At 43.2% G+C, this 14,844-nt stretch overlaps 1 protein-coding gene across 2 annotated transcripts in view; it reads left to right on the forward strand.

Annotated features, from left to right (window-relative positions):
• The window catches only part of EPB41L3 (erythrocyte membrane protein band 4.1 like 3), a 233,368-nt gene that overhangs the window by 34,832 nt on the left and 183,692 nt on the right, over positions 1–14,844 (forward strand). The gene's annotated exons all lie outside the window — the stretch shown is intronic.

Raw genomic sequence — 14,844 nt, forward strand, 5'->3', positions numbered from 1 at the left:
AGCAATGAGAACTTTTCTTCTGGAATGGAGGTGATACAATGAATGAAAGTTGTATTACCTGAGAACAGTGTTCTCAAACTTTTTGAAATCGGTACCCCTTTGTGCTCTTAAAAATCATTGAGGATCTGCAAAAAGCTTTTGTTTAGATAAGCTATACTGTTGGTAGTTACTATTTTAGAAATCAAAACCAGTAACATGTAAACATGTGTGTTAATCCATTTAAAAATAACATTAGTAGAGGTGCCTGGGTGGCTCAGTCAGTTGGGCGTCTGACTTGGGGTCAGGTCATGATCTCGCGGTTTGTGGGTTCGAGCCCCGCGTCGGGCTCTGTGCTGACAGCTCAGAGCCTGGAGCCTGTTTCACATCCTGTGCCTCCCTCTCAGTCTGGCCCTCCCCTGTTCATGCTATGTCTCTCTCTCTCAAAAATGAATAAACATTAAAAAAAAATTTTAATACCAACATTAGTCAACACATTATATATTAACATAAGGGACGTATTTTTTTATGAAAAAAAAAAACCCATATTTTCCAAAAGAAAAAAAATTTAGTGAGAAGCATACCATTGCTTTACATTTTTTTTTCAAACCTCCTTAATGTCTGATGGAATTGAAGACATTCTCATCTGTGTCTGCTTTCAGTTTGTGGCCATATGTTGTTTTGGTTGGAATATAGTCAGAAAATCCAGCTCTACGCCAAAATATTGTTGGAAACAGAGGGAGCATTTCAGTAGCCTTTCCAGATAATTCTTTGACCTTGCTGACCCATGAAAGGGGGTTGAGGAATCTCAAGGGGTTCCTGGACCTCACTGTGAGAACTGCTGGACGAAGTCGTCTGAGACCTAGTTTCAGATCTCAGCCCTTTCATATCCCACGTGTGAAGCCCTGGGGAGAACTGTCGCAAAAATTAGAAAGAATGCACGTACAGGATCTGGCGCACAGAAGTCCCTCAAAGAAACGTTTACGATGCCGATGTGATATCGGTGGTAAAGTGCTGCTGTTCTGCTGGTCTGGGGTGGTGTTCAGGCCAAGTCAGAAAATGAAGCCCCATATCCAGTTTGGGGGTGTCTATGAGCAAAACCATGGACAAGTGACAGGGAAGGACTCATCTCCTTCCTAGGTATATGGCTTTAGTCTGTCCGATCTTCAAATGAGGCTGATAGGTAGCAGCTGCACGGCCTTCCTCTATTTTGACTACACTACACTAGAGAGCCAATTATGATGGTGATTGTTGGAAGAAATGTAATGGGGTTTCTATGGGGTTCGGTATTATGTATTTCTATTTAATATGAAATGTGTCGTTTAATGCATAATTAATAACGGCAATGTTTCATTAAAGAAACGGTAGAAACTGATGTCCACGGTATTGAAAAGAGTAAAAAAACACACACAAATTCTGGGATGTCTTTATAAATGCTTTTAAGTCGTTTAATGCAATGTGATGTTGGATGAAGCCCATGTCATCTATGACATACGTTGCGCTCACTTTTCCCATAACACTTTGGAAACCATTCGGTCACTCTGACATGTGAGGTGAAAGGGCTGTCGTCAGGATGAAGTAGGAAAATGGCGGCCATTTCTAAGGGAGGGTCCTGAACCAAGTCATATTACAGGGGGATGGATTTTTGTGTTCCGAGTCAGAAAGGGGGTTCTGAGACAAGTCCAGAATATAGGTCAGAGATCTGAGAAGCAGGGAAGACCAACACGTGAAAACCCGATGGGGCTTGGGGAGGGTCTGATGCCATTGGAGGGAAGGTCAGAAACAAATATGAGCCTGAAGCTAGAGACCGGAACAGTCTGGGATGGGGCAAGGCAAGAGTATGAAAAGTTTTGGTTGAAACCAAATCTTGTAGAGTGTGCTTTTACCTAGGGTCTTGCTTAGTTGTGGAGCTAGCTGGGAGAGAGATTTCAAAATGCTGGAAAATATACTCTGTAAAGAGAACTTTTAAAAACTTACCAAAATATTTATGAAAGAATATGATATTATTAGGACACCACGGACATGGCCCCCTGACAGGAATCTTGTTATTGCATTGTCGGAAGGATGACATAATGTTTTTGCTTCAAAAGAACATTTTAGGCACAACAATAAAACGGCCATAAGAGATTCATCATTTAGATGAAAAAGGTCCTCTTTCTCAACTCTTGTCTTGGGATGAACAGAATGAGAGATTCCTTTCTCTTCATATCCTCAGTGGTTTCGGGTAAAACGTATTGCTAAGTAGTTTGAATGTCTCTAACTGAGATACATTTTTGAGTCTGTTGTGGTCACCTACAAGGTTCGGAGACTCAAATGTGACTCCCTTTTGAGGACCCTGCTGATCATAGAGTGTGGTTAGAACCCAGGGCTCTGACTTAGCTATGTTGCTTTGGGTAGGCCACACCTAGCTGCTGAAGGTCTCAGTCTACTCACTTAACACATGAGGAAATAATATTAGAGCGGTGATTCTCAAAGTGTGGTCCGTGGATCAGCACCATCAACGTCACCTAGAATTGCTTCGGAATATGTTCCTAGGCCCCATCCCGGACCTACTGAAGCCTAAGCTGTAGGAGCGGGACCTGGCAGTCGGGGTCCTGACATGCTGTCCTCATGATTCTGTGCATTCCGCAGTCTGAGAGCCACTGGACGAGGTGATCTCTGATCACCCTCTCGTTCAAATGCTACCATATTCTAAGAGTCCTGTGGCTCAGTCTCCCCTTCAGGCACGTTGTTGTCTGGAGCAATCAGAATGGAGAATCGTTCTTTTCTCAATACCCAGAGGAGGGAGGCTGACTTAGGTGGCTCATTTCATTGTTCAATCATTGCAGGAAGCTCTCATACCTTATTGTTTATACAAAAACATATTCAGGGCAGTGATGTTTTTCAAATTGAGTTTTGGATTACAGTTACCTTGAAGACTGAAAAAGAGCTGTAAAGATTCTCAAAGCTCTGTGTGGTAGTGGGTCGGGGGGACATACTTTATATATAATTTCAAGAGGTTCATTGATTCTGTAATGGTCCTTATGGGCTTGGTTAAGAAGAAGTAAGAAATTTGTTGGTAAATTGTTAAAGTGAGCACATTTCCAGGGGAGTCTAAAGCATCCTAAACATTTTCTCCAGTTTCCATTTGTTCAGACACTCAGTGTTGGGGCAAGTGCTGTTTTAGGCTCCTACTTCCTATGAGCGTTCACACAGTTATCTGCGAAAGTGGACCAAACAAGTACCAAATGAGCCAGAGGATTGCTTCTGCCAGAAAATATTTTGGGGAACATTCTCAAAAGAGATGGCACCTGAGTTGGTCTTTGGGGATGAGCTAGAGGAGCATTTGAAGCTAAGAGGATGGTTGTGAGGAAAGGCCAGAGATGAAGAACTGTTCCGGAGGCCCAAGTGATGGAGGAGCTCCCCATGAGGAAGCTGTGTCTCCCTTCCAGAGCCACATAGAAGTCTTTAAAAGAAGGGGCGCCCAGGTGGCTCAGTGGGTTGAGCATCTGACTCTTGATTTGGCTCACGTCTTGATCCTGGGGTCATGGGATCGAGCCCAGCATCAGGCTCCACGCTCAGTGTGGAACCTGCTTAAGATTCTCTCTCTCCTCCTCCGCCTCCTCCTCCTCCTCCTCCTCTCCCCCACTTGTACTCTCTCTCTCTTAAAATAAAATAAATCTTAAAAAAAAGAATTTTGAAGGAGGTGAAGTGGGTCCCTTTCTTCCCACACATACAGAGTTCTCAGGTGTATGCTCTAACTCCAAGGATTCTCTTGGAAACAAAAAATTTCTTCCAACTAAGGGTATTGGATCTTAAACAATTAGGTCGTTCTTACAGAGAAGGTTATAATCTTATGCCCACAAGATGTTTCCTAGTGTTCAAGCTATTCCTTTTCTTCAACTGTAAAGAAGCCAAAAATGGGTCATTTTGGAGAGCTAGTAATGAGGCTGCTTGCTCTCAATGTGCCTAGCGTGAATTGATTAATTCCATACACTTAATAGGCGATCGTAAGACATTGCCTGTTAGTGTTTTAACAAGATTTTAATTAATTCTTATAGAAGAGATAATTTTCTACTTATTTGCTAGACCTTTCCAATTATAATTACAATAGTTCTGTCTTCACCTCATGTAGCCCAACATTTGGTCTTGGTTGTTTAATTTCAGAAGAAAGAAGGCGGTCTAAAGGCATTTTCTGATTCAGTAGAATCTTTTTTTTTTTTTTTTTTTTTTGGTATTTAGGATGTCACTACTGATAGAGGCTGCTTCTGTTCACCAGGAGGGGAATCAGCAATTCACAGGCTGGCTTTCGAGGCTACCTCCTGGCAAGTTGGGTAAAGGAAAATGAAGCTACTGCCTAGTCTGAAGGTGAAAGATACAGAGTCCGCGGTCAGCATTTAGGATGTCATCATTAAAAGTTAAATAGCCCGTGTTAAAGTCATCTGTGAACTGAACTTTTACGAAAAACACAAATTATATCGTTTTGTACGTTTTGTGACAGTGTAAGGCCCCGAGACAAAGCCTTTTCCTCTCTGCTTGATAGTGATACTAGATCAGACAGAATGCACGCGGACGGTCCAACACCCTCACTCTGGGCGCATCGCAAGTAAGCGAAAGGTCTCCCCTGGTGAAGAATTAGCACCGACTGGGAAAAGTAGGCACCAGATGTGGAGGGTGTAGTGGGGGTCAATGATGCATTGGAGCCATATCTATACAACGCTGAAACGTCGAACGGTATTGCTCCCCAACCCCCTCCACGAAGTCCGTACCGCTGGAGAATGGGCCCAGGTGTTGGTGTTTGAACGCTCCCAGGTGATTCTCAAGTGCAGTTAGCATCGAGGCGCCCTGGCCTTCATGACACCTGCGTGGTCGTGACATTTGGCAGTGATGTGATTGAGGAGAAGATGCCAACGGGTACAGCTAGAAAAATATACATACACTGTATCTTCCCAGAGACGTGACTTTTCAGGCCCCCCGAGTTCCCCGTGGCGATTTACAGCTGTGGTTGATGAAGCCTGTGTGGAACGAGGGTCTCCCGGGGACAGGTAGCATCGCTGGCCACTCTGAGCTCTTGCCTCCCCATCCCTCCGGCGCCCCCCCTTCTGCCTCTGTTCTGAGGAACCTGGTTACCTGTTTGCCACTTACAGGGTGCAAAGTAGCCTTTGTGACACCCACCCCCGGACATCCCGGAGTATATAGTGCAAGATTGAGGGAAGGACTTCTGGAGGCATCCAGCCAGGACCCCCAACCGGCTAAGGACCATTTCCACAAAGGCCAGTTAGTGGTTGGGGCGCCTGGGTGGCGCAGTCGGTTGAGCCTCCGACTTCAGCCAGGTCACGATCTCGCGGTCCGTGAGTTCGAGCCCCGCGTCAGGCTCTGGGCTGATGGCTCAGAGCCTGGAGCCTGTTTCCGATTCTGTGTCTCCCTCTCTCTCTCTGCCCCTCCCCCGTTCATGCTCTGTCTCTCTCTGTCCCAAAAATAAATAAACGTTGAAAAAAAAAGGCCAGTTAGTGGTTAATCTAACTTCTATGCTAAGGATCGGGACCATTTTTCTAATTAGTTTTGCTGCGGCATGACTTTTGAGGTAATAGTTGATGAGCTCCTCATTTCCTATTTTTCCGAAGATGAGAGACACTAAGAAAGTTCACCGTTGTCTAAAGCATTTGTGTTTAAGTCTAGAGCGTGCTTAGCTCGGTATTCTTCCATAGGAAAGAAATCTGGAGTGCCCTCCCGACGGCAGGTGGCCTGGTGGTGACTTGGCAATTATTTCATTTTTCTGGGAACGGTGTGGCTGTAAAGGATTACATCACACATCAATTTTGTGATGTTCTCCCTTTCCTGTAAACCATATATTGAAATACTTGGAGAGCTTTTGCTTGATTTCCCTCTTCTTTCCCTCCTGACGTTTCTTTTTTTTTTTTTTTTTTTTTTTTTTACCCTATACTCAGGGGTCAGAATAAAGGTGACATTCCCACACATGTTCTATGAAAGAACGACGCACCCAAAATTTTGGCAGTCATTGCCATGCCATTGGAAATTTTATTTTCCTAATATTTTCCTGCCTTCCCTCCCTCCCAGAAAATGATATTTTCCCTTCCTAAGTCTGAAAAGTAAGGCATCAGAGTGTATAGATTCCATGAATATTTATGAAACGGTAAAGGAGAGAGAAAATGATGGATGGACAGTGTTTTCATGTTTGATTTTTTGTTTACTGATTCCAGGCTTGGGATTCTGTGTGTGTGTGTGTGTGTGTGTGTGTGTCTTTAAAGCTTTATTTATTTATTTATTTATTTATTTATTTATTTATTTTAAATTGTCATACAACCAATTTGAATTTTGGTTTGTATCCGTTTCGTATGTTTAGACTCATGTAACCAACACCACAATCAGGAGATGGAACGCTCCACCACCATAAAAAAACTCCCTTGTGCTGCCCCTTGGAAATCACTTTCTTCCCCCGCACATCACCCTGACAACCTCTGATCTTTTCCCCATCACTGTATTTTTTGTGTTTTCTAGAATGTCATATAAATGGAGTCATTTACATGACATCATACGTAACCATGCGGGAGTGGCTTCTTTCACTCAGCCTAATGCCTTTGAAATCCATGCAAGTAGTTGCCTGCATTCATTATTTGTTCCCATTTATTGCTGAGTGAGTATTATTTCGTTGTATGGATACACCTTATACAATTTCATTATACGGACAAACCACACTGTGTTTATCCATTTTCCCCTTAAAGGACATTTAAATTGTTTCTAGCTTTTGGTGATTATGAATAGAGCTGCTATAAACGTTTGTGTACAACTTTGTGTGTGTGTGTGAACCTAAATTTTTCATCCCTGAGGGCAAACACCCAGGAGTATAAGATTGCTGGGCCATTTGGTAAGAACTTCATAAGGAACTGTCCGACTTCCCAGAGTGGCTCTGCCATTTTGCATCCCCACCAGCAATGCATGAGGCTGTCCGGTGCTCCGCATCCTTGTCAGCCTTGGTATGGTGGGTACTTTGGATTTAGCCATTCTAATAGACATGGGGTGGCCCAGCTGTGGATTTTATGGGGGAGGGGAGGAGCGGGCCCTTGGTACTCCCTGAGCTCTGCATCACTCTGCAGAATCAGAAATGCATTGGTCTTGGGGAATTGCTCTGCTGGTCACTCCATCAGGGATGCCCGCCCTGGTCTCCTCCTGGCCAAGCTTTGTAAGCCCAGGAAGAATGGGAAAGGAAAAGGGAGGGACAGTGGGAGAGGCAACTTCAAAGGAACGGAGCAGTTGGTGTTAGCCCTCTTCCTTCTCTGTTCTTTGGTGCCTTCTTTCTGCCATGTCCCCACCCCCTTTCCCCCCGCCGTGGAAAATAAATGGCTGTTGCAAGTTGCTCCTTTTAATTCAAATTGATGCCTACCCTGAGGAAGACAAAACGCATTTTACTTCAGTGAACAGCGACGGAAGAAAAAAAATTCTAGCAAAAATAAGTTGAAATAATCAAAGGATCTCTGTGTTTTCGTCTTGCTCACGGTGCCACCAGCTGTGAATCTGATTAATGTCCTTGAAGCATCAGAGAGTGACTGTCCTGGCAGGAATCCTCATTTAGAACAGCAGCAGCCCCTCAAAAGCCCCCAAACCAAACAAAGTGTGTATAGAATTGAGGAGAGATATACCTATTTGGGGAAACTTTTTTTTCCCCAAAGCATTGGAAGAAAACATCGGCAAAATTTAGGACTTGGGAAGTCGGAAATTAAAACACAGAGAAACTGGGGAATATACAAACTATAGAAAGGTTTTTGTGCTTGTTGTTCAAATACATTTCCTTTTTATAACGACTTTGGATGAGACTATGCAGAGCTAAGGAATCATCTAAACATAATTAAATGTGCCTAATGGAGCTCCGTGTCTTTGTATCTTTTACGGCCACATGATCCAAAACGATATATTACATTACTTGCTATATAGCTATATTTTATACCGTCAAGTCATGATCACCTTGAATAAGAGATAAAATAACAATATTATTATAAACCAAACACCATCCTTACTAACCTTTTACAAGAGACTCAAGTATGTTTACAGTAAGTTTTTTTATGGGTGGGGTAGGCTGGGAGGGTTTGACAGGGAAGGAAGTCTGATGTGGATTGCTGAAGATTTTAATGGTTTCCCAGAATCATTAGCATTTATAAGAGTACACTGTGTAATGAGTTGACATCATAAAGTCAGCTTTGAATTCTCCTCAATGGATATAGGGATATATTCTTTTTATGTCTTTACCTATAGTAAATCCCTAGTATCACCTGTCTACTCATTTAATTATTTATGGGAACACAGTGTGCCTACATCCCTCTAAGTGCAATATAAGACAAGTATTTAAATACCCATCTCTCAGGGTGCCTGGGTGGCTCAGTTGGTTGGGCGGCCGACTTCGGCTCAGGTCATGATCTCGCAGTCCGTGAGTTCGAGCCCCGCGTCAGGCTCTGTGCTGACCGCTCAGAGCCTGGAGCCTGTTTTGGATTCTGTGTCTCCCTCTCCCTGACCCTCCCCCATTCATGCTCTGTCTCTCTCTGTCTCAAAAATAAATAAACGTTTAAAAAAAAGATTTGAATACCCATCTCTCAAATTAAATACACTTTCTCGTCTACAAAGAAACTTTTTATTGAACAAAGAACCCATAAACACTTGGGTGCCTAGAAGCACATCTTGTAATGACTTTCCTACCCTTCATTTTCTTCAAAAAATAAAGTCATCAGATTTGTTGATGAATTCCACTTTGCAAGTTTCAAGATTTTATTTAGCTATCCATTCTTTTCCAACCCATCACAAAGCCTATGGAAATAGGAACCTATTGCTTTAATTCTAGTGCAGAGATAATACTTTGCTGTAGGAAGCTGAGTATCAGTAACAGCCTCCTGACATTTGCTCACCCCTGAAACCTGTGTGACCTTGGCCAATGTGCTTAACTTGGAAATGTTCATGACACATGAACGTGAGACGAGTGCTTAAATCTCAGGGATGTGAGAAAGTAGTAGGCATTTAACAAATACTTATAGAAAAAGTGAGTGGTTGGGGCGCCTGGGTGGTGCAGTCGGTTAAGCGTCCGACTTCAGCCAGGTCACGATCTCACGGTCCGTGAGTTCGAGCCCCGCGTCGGGCTCTGGGCTGATGGCTCAGAGCCTGGAGCCTGTTTCCGATTCTGTGTCTCCCTCTCTCTCTGCCCCTCCCCCGTTCATGCTCTGTCTCTCTCTGTCCCAAAAATAAATAAACGTTGAAAAAAAAAAAAAAAAAAGAATAAGTGAGTGGTTCTATCTTACTTCAACTGTTTTGACTCAAGATTGCTTTACAGATAATGTGTATAGTTACAGAGTATGTGTGTAGTTTGTGTATTTCAAGTGTATCATTATTTGATCATAGCAACATATCATTCTTAACTTACTTATAACTGGGAAAAGGCCATTCCCACACTATTGAAGTCTTGTTAAAAACATACATACAATTCCCACATACAACTTTGTGTCCTTTTGAGGTGCCTCTGAGGGTACTGATTCTAAAGTTGGAGTTATTAGGTCCCAGGCCGTGGTCAGTGTTTGACCCTTGTTGACTGTGGTTGTTTTCCAAGTTCATTGCACTCGTTTGCAGGAATCTGTATGAATCCTTGTAACTCCTGCCAACGTTAGATTTATTATTTTCATTTGTGTTTCTTAGTTCTGTAGGTATGAGATGGTACTTTATATTTATTTAAACATGTGTTCCGTTCATTCTCTGTAAAGCTGAATATTGTTTCAACGTGTGTTATGTTAGTGCTCCTTTGTGCGAACTGCATTTTACTCTTGTCAGGTTGAGGATGGGAATTGCCTTATGGTATTTCTTAGAGGCAGGTATTTCTAACAGGCTTGCATTCATAATATGGGAGGAATTACTGTGAGAATTGTAGCTATTTTTATTTTCATCTTTGTTGGCTGCTTTTACATCATATGGAAATTTCTATGGATGGCATGTGAGGAAACAGACGCAGAAAGGGAAAAAAGGAAGACTGTGGCTGTCTGGGTCTGCTTCACCAGTGACCCTTCTCCAGGAGGATAGTCTTTTTCCAATTATAAGGCCCACAGTCACGTAATTAATTTCTACCCTTCCCTGCTTCTTCCTGATTATCGCTGTTTCCTCAAAGTTGCATGAAATTATTCTCCTTGCTAATTAATTTCTGACAGGGATAGTGACTTATGTGGGTTAAATTTCATTTCTAAGATACATATCGAAACCGATTTTAATGAACTTTTAAGTGTTCTAAGCCAAAATGTATAATTCATTCATATTTACTTGAGGATATTTTGATGAGTTAAGGTCTTACTTCTGCTCCTCGTGCAGGTAAAGGACAAAATAATTGTGAGGGTTCTGAACAGATGAAGAAATGATGGCCAAAACGACCTGTGACACCAAAAGTTCGAATATCGGCTCTGTTTTTCCAACACCTGCCTATAAATGTGTCCTGTTGTCAGGCTTCATGGAGCACATTGAACACACTGAATAGCCAGGCTGCCAAATAATTATCTTTGGAAATAAGTTAAATTACCATACACAGAACCCTGTTTATCTTAAAGAGTGCCATGGCACCACACGCAGAAAAACATAATGCAATAAAATTCACTGATATTTTTAAAATATTTAGACTACTTGCCTATACCATATGATCCCTCAGTCTTTTAGCTTCTCTGTCTAGTGTGGCTTGGCCAAATAAATGAATCTTTTTTTTAAAAAGGGCATATGCTAAAATACAGAATGTTGCTCTAACTGAATTATTGAGTGGAAGGAACAAATTTTGGTGTCCGTTAGCTTGATTTGTGGGCATATCAGCCAGGAGCATCACAGGGAAGCAGGAGGCACAGCCAGCTGTGAGCTTTAGAGACTGTTAAGCAAGGAATTTTACAGAAACCAACAAGGGACGTTGAGTCACCAGGACCAGAATAGTGGGAAGCCATTACCACCCCTCGGCTGAAATGGTAAGGAGAGGAAAGTGTGAACAGAGCCCACTGGGAGCTGAAATTGTAAGAGGGAGACCATCTAACGAGAATTGTACTGGGGACAGACTCAGCCACTGGCAGCCACTGAAATAGAGAGGAAGCCTGGGGAAAATACCCCCATCTCTCTTTCCTCTGCTGCTTCCCTCCCGATGGCAAAAGCCAACCCAAGTAAGAGGGTCAGGCGGCCTGAATGATGCGGTTCATAGGGGTAGACCCTCCTGACCAGCTCCCTGGTACCGAGCAGAGCAAAAACCAAATGGAAAATGGATCTGGGTCCTTAACAGAGAAGAGCTAGCATGGTAGAATTTTGAGGTTCCCTTCGAGGAAATCTATGGATAAACACAGTCAGAAGAGAGTGTACAGCAGAATCATTTTTAATTTAAATAAATCTATGTTTGCAATCCCTTGTTTCAAGGATCTTGGTTCGAGATCTTTCTGTGTGGTTTGAGTAGCGGGGACAAGCAGTAGAGATACTTCCACCACAACTAACTGGCAGAGTCTACTCTCCGTAAATGACAGTTGCAGACTCCAATCAGGAGAAATTACCAGCGCCGGAAAAGAATAAAAGCTAAAATGTAACCGCTGCATCTAGCATATCTATTTATTTTCCTCGTTCCAATTGCCGTTCGTGAGTCTTCTTTCTTGAAAAGTCACACACAATTCCTGAAGGCATGAAAGGATCATTCTATTAATTTGGGGAAATCTCACCCTTCCCCACACAAGGCAACCATTGACTGGTACAGTAAGTCACACGGGCCTGGAGTCCAATTTTCTGAGTCATCGTCTCATGCTGGACTTAGTGTTGCATTCATTTTTTTTTTTTTTTTTTCATTCAAGTCAGCCTTGTCTTTGAAGCTGTATACCTTTTGTGTGGATTTGCTACAGATTTTCGCTTGACAGATTTTGAAGCAAATTGAAAGACTTTGGTATTTCGGGGGTGTCTCACCATTGATGCTTGCGGGATATTTTCAGATATTTGTCGATTTGGGTGGTGACATTTTCCTCTTTATGTTAGGAAGAAGCCTAAAAGATTACTCGGGGAAGGCAGCTAACATTTATTGAACATCTATTACGTGCCACAATCTTTCTACTTTTTGTTCCTCATTTTATTTCACCAAGAGGTTTGGAATAATGTTTTATTAACAGGCAACAATCTTTACAGTGGCTATTAATTCCACTTAACAGATGGGGAAAAGAAGATCAAGAGAGCTGAAGTAATTTCGTAAAACTATGAAGTGAACCAAATATTTAAGTTAGACTTTGATGTCTCCCTGGTGAAAATTAGCTTATCTGCTAGTCTTAAATTCAATACCACTGACAACAAAATATGCCTTACACCACATATTCAATGCCTTCCGATCACGCCTGTATCAAATGCAGTGACATTGTCCTGTGGCAGAGCCACTAGAGGAACTTTGGGTTTGCCACACGTAGGCCCTAGCTGATCCTTAGTGACTGAATCTAGGTAATAAAGGCCCCAGAGCTTCACCACTTTCTGTCGTACTGTCATTTCCGGTTGCCTTATGGAGAGAAAGCCTATGTAGGAAAGGTCAGAAACATGTTAGGTAAGCATTTAAGAATTATGGTCTAGGACCCCATACTTTAAAATGGTTCATCTGAAATTTTCAAAGGCATTTATCGCTAACAACAAAGAACACAGCTCTTTGAATTCTCAGTTGCTGTATGATCACCCCACCAATTTTTTTTTTTTCAACGTTTATTTATTTTTGGGACAGAGAGAGACAGAGCATGAACGGGGGAGGGGCAGAGAGAGAGGGAGACACAGAATCGGAAACAGGCTCCAGGCTCTGAGCCATCAGCCCAGAGCCTGACGCGGGGCTCGAACTCACGGACGGCGAGATCGTGACCTGGCTGAAGTCGGACGCTTAACCGACTGCACCACCCAGGCGCCCCAATCACCCCACCAATTTAAATGTTTGTTTGTTTATTTCGAGAGACAGGGAGAGAGCAGAGCCCTGCGCGGGGCTTGATCTCACAACCCTGCGATCATGACCTGAGATGAAATCAAGAGACAGTGGCTTAACCGACTGGACCACCCGGGCACCCCTACCCCACCCATTGAATAACAGCTTTTCAGGGGAGAAAACACGATCACATCGAATATATGAATCAGTTTCACATCCTGATTTCAGAAATGTTGAAACGTTCAGAGAAAAGCACAGTTAGAAATGAAGGAAATAAGGAGTTACTTGGGACATAATTTTCTTAAAGTAAACTTTTTCTCCTATGGTCGGCTGTATCCAGATGATATTCTGAAAGGAGGAAGGAAAATGCGTGTTGATTCTGAATTGTGCTATTCTGGATGACCCATTTAGATAGAGATTCGGGAAAATGGGTCAGGACGGAGCAGTGCCCCTCCCCTCTAGGTGGCTCCCGAGTTAGTAGACTCAGGACAAAACTGTAACTCTGCCAAGAGTCTCAAAACTTCTCCAGGCTTCACTGATTCAGTGGGCAGTCGAAAGCCTGTCTGGTGAGGCTGGTGGAAGCCGGGCAGAGCTAATGTGTGCCGGCTGCCTTGCTCAGCATCAGGGGCGTGGTCGGAACTGTTGCTATGTGTTTGCTACAATGCTTCTGTCGTCTGTTGGTGTCAGCCATCCTGCCTGGAGTGAAACAATAAACTAAAACACAGCAGAAAGTATTACTCCCCTGAGCCTTCTCTCTGGCTGAATCTCAGGAATTAAGAAGCCTTTCAGGTTCTCCCTTCTCTATTCACCAGCTTATGCCTGGAGTATGTCAGGTGCGGCTCATTGTCATGGTGTTCTTCGTTACCTTATGGTGTCTGCACCTTCCTCTCTGCTGCTCTCTCTCCCAGCCAGGGTGTCTGCAGGGGCTCCCCATTCCTGGGAGATGCCAGCAACTTCCCCAGCGAAGTCTTCACTGGCCCTGCTGAAATCCCAGCGTCAGTGCTGCTCAAGCTCATGTCCCTCGGAGATCCCTGGGAAATGCTTTTAGTTTGCACTTACACTTTCTTAACAGCTCCTGCAATGCCACGGGACATTTAAGTTTTTATGAGGTTAAAATATTTAAAGTGAAAATCTCCATCCAGGGCCTACTTCCCGCTCAGTTGCAGACTATGTGTGTCCAATTGATAAGTTGCTTACCTGTCTGGCACTCAGTTTCCTCTTTCCCAAAATGAGGGCTGGAAGAGCTCGTGTCTTTGGTCCTTTTCAGCACTAATACTCTGTTAGAACCGTGTTGGCCATTGTGAAAAAAAAAAAATACCAAGCTGCACTTGTTGTGTTTAGAAAATGTTAGTTTTAGAGTATATTCAAGCAAATACTGTTTAGCATCTAAAAAGTAAGCATCTGTTTAGCGTTGGGAGAAATTAAGTGGTGGGTTCCAGATGTGTTTCAGTTCTCTGTGGAAATATGTGCTTAAATCATAGCTCTCACAGCTGCCTGGAGGCAGCTGCCAAGACTTCCGTCCTCCCCACCTGTTTCCCTCTACCTGCCTTCTACTCTTTGTGGGATGAAGATCTGTAAAGTTCTGGCTCCGTTGACTTCTCTGTCTCTTCTGTGTTTGACACTTTTTGTAGCCTGGTTTCCTATTACAGCCTCCCACTGCCTCCCCTCTCTGATGTCTGAGCAAATTGTAATGACTCTGGAGCCCCACTGCCTTGGGATTCAATTTGAGAGCCAACCCGGTGGCCCTTGGATTTGAAATCCCTGGGGGGAGAGGGGGGGTCGGCGGGGGGAGGGGTTTCCACGGAGACACCAGAAAGCAAATTTTTCTAGTTTGATATAAAACCCAGCATTCTGAATCTTTATTCTCCTTTTCTTTTCCTTTTCTCCCTTTTGCGTGAAAGGTACAGGTGAAGCCGCAGTGTCTTTGTCTTTTCAAAAGTTAAATTTTTGTGCTTGGAAGA

Source organism: Leopardus geoffroyi, chromosome D3, assembly GCF_018350155.1.
Source record: "Leopardus geoffroyi isolate Oge1 chromosome D3, O.geoffroyi_Oge1_pat1.0, whole genome shotgun sequence".
NCBI classification, from domain to species: Eukaryota; Metazoa; Chordata; class Mammalia; order Carnivora; family Felidae; genus Leopardus; species Leopardus geoffroyi.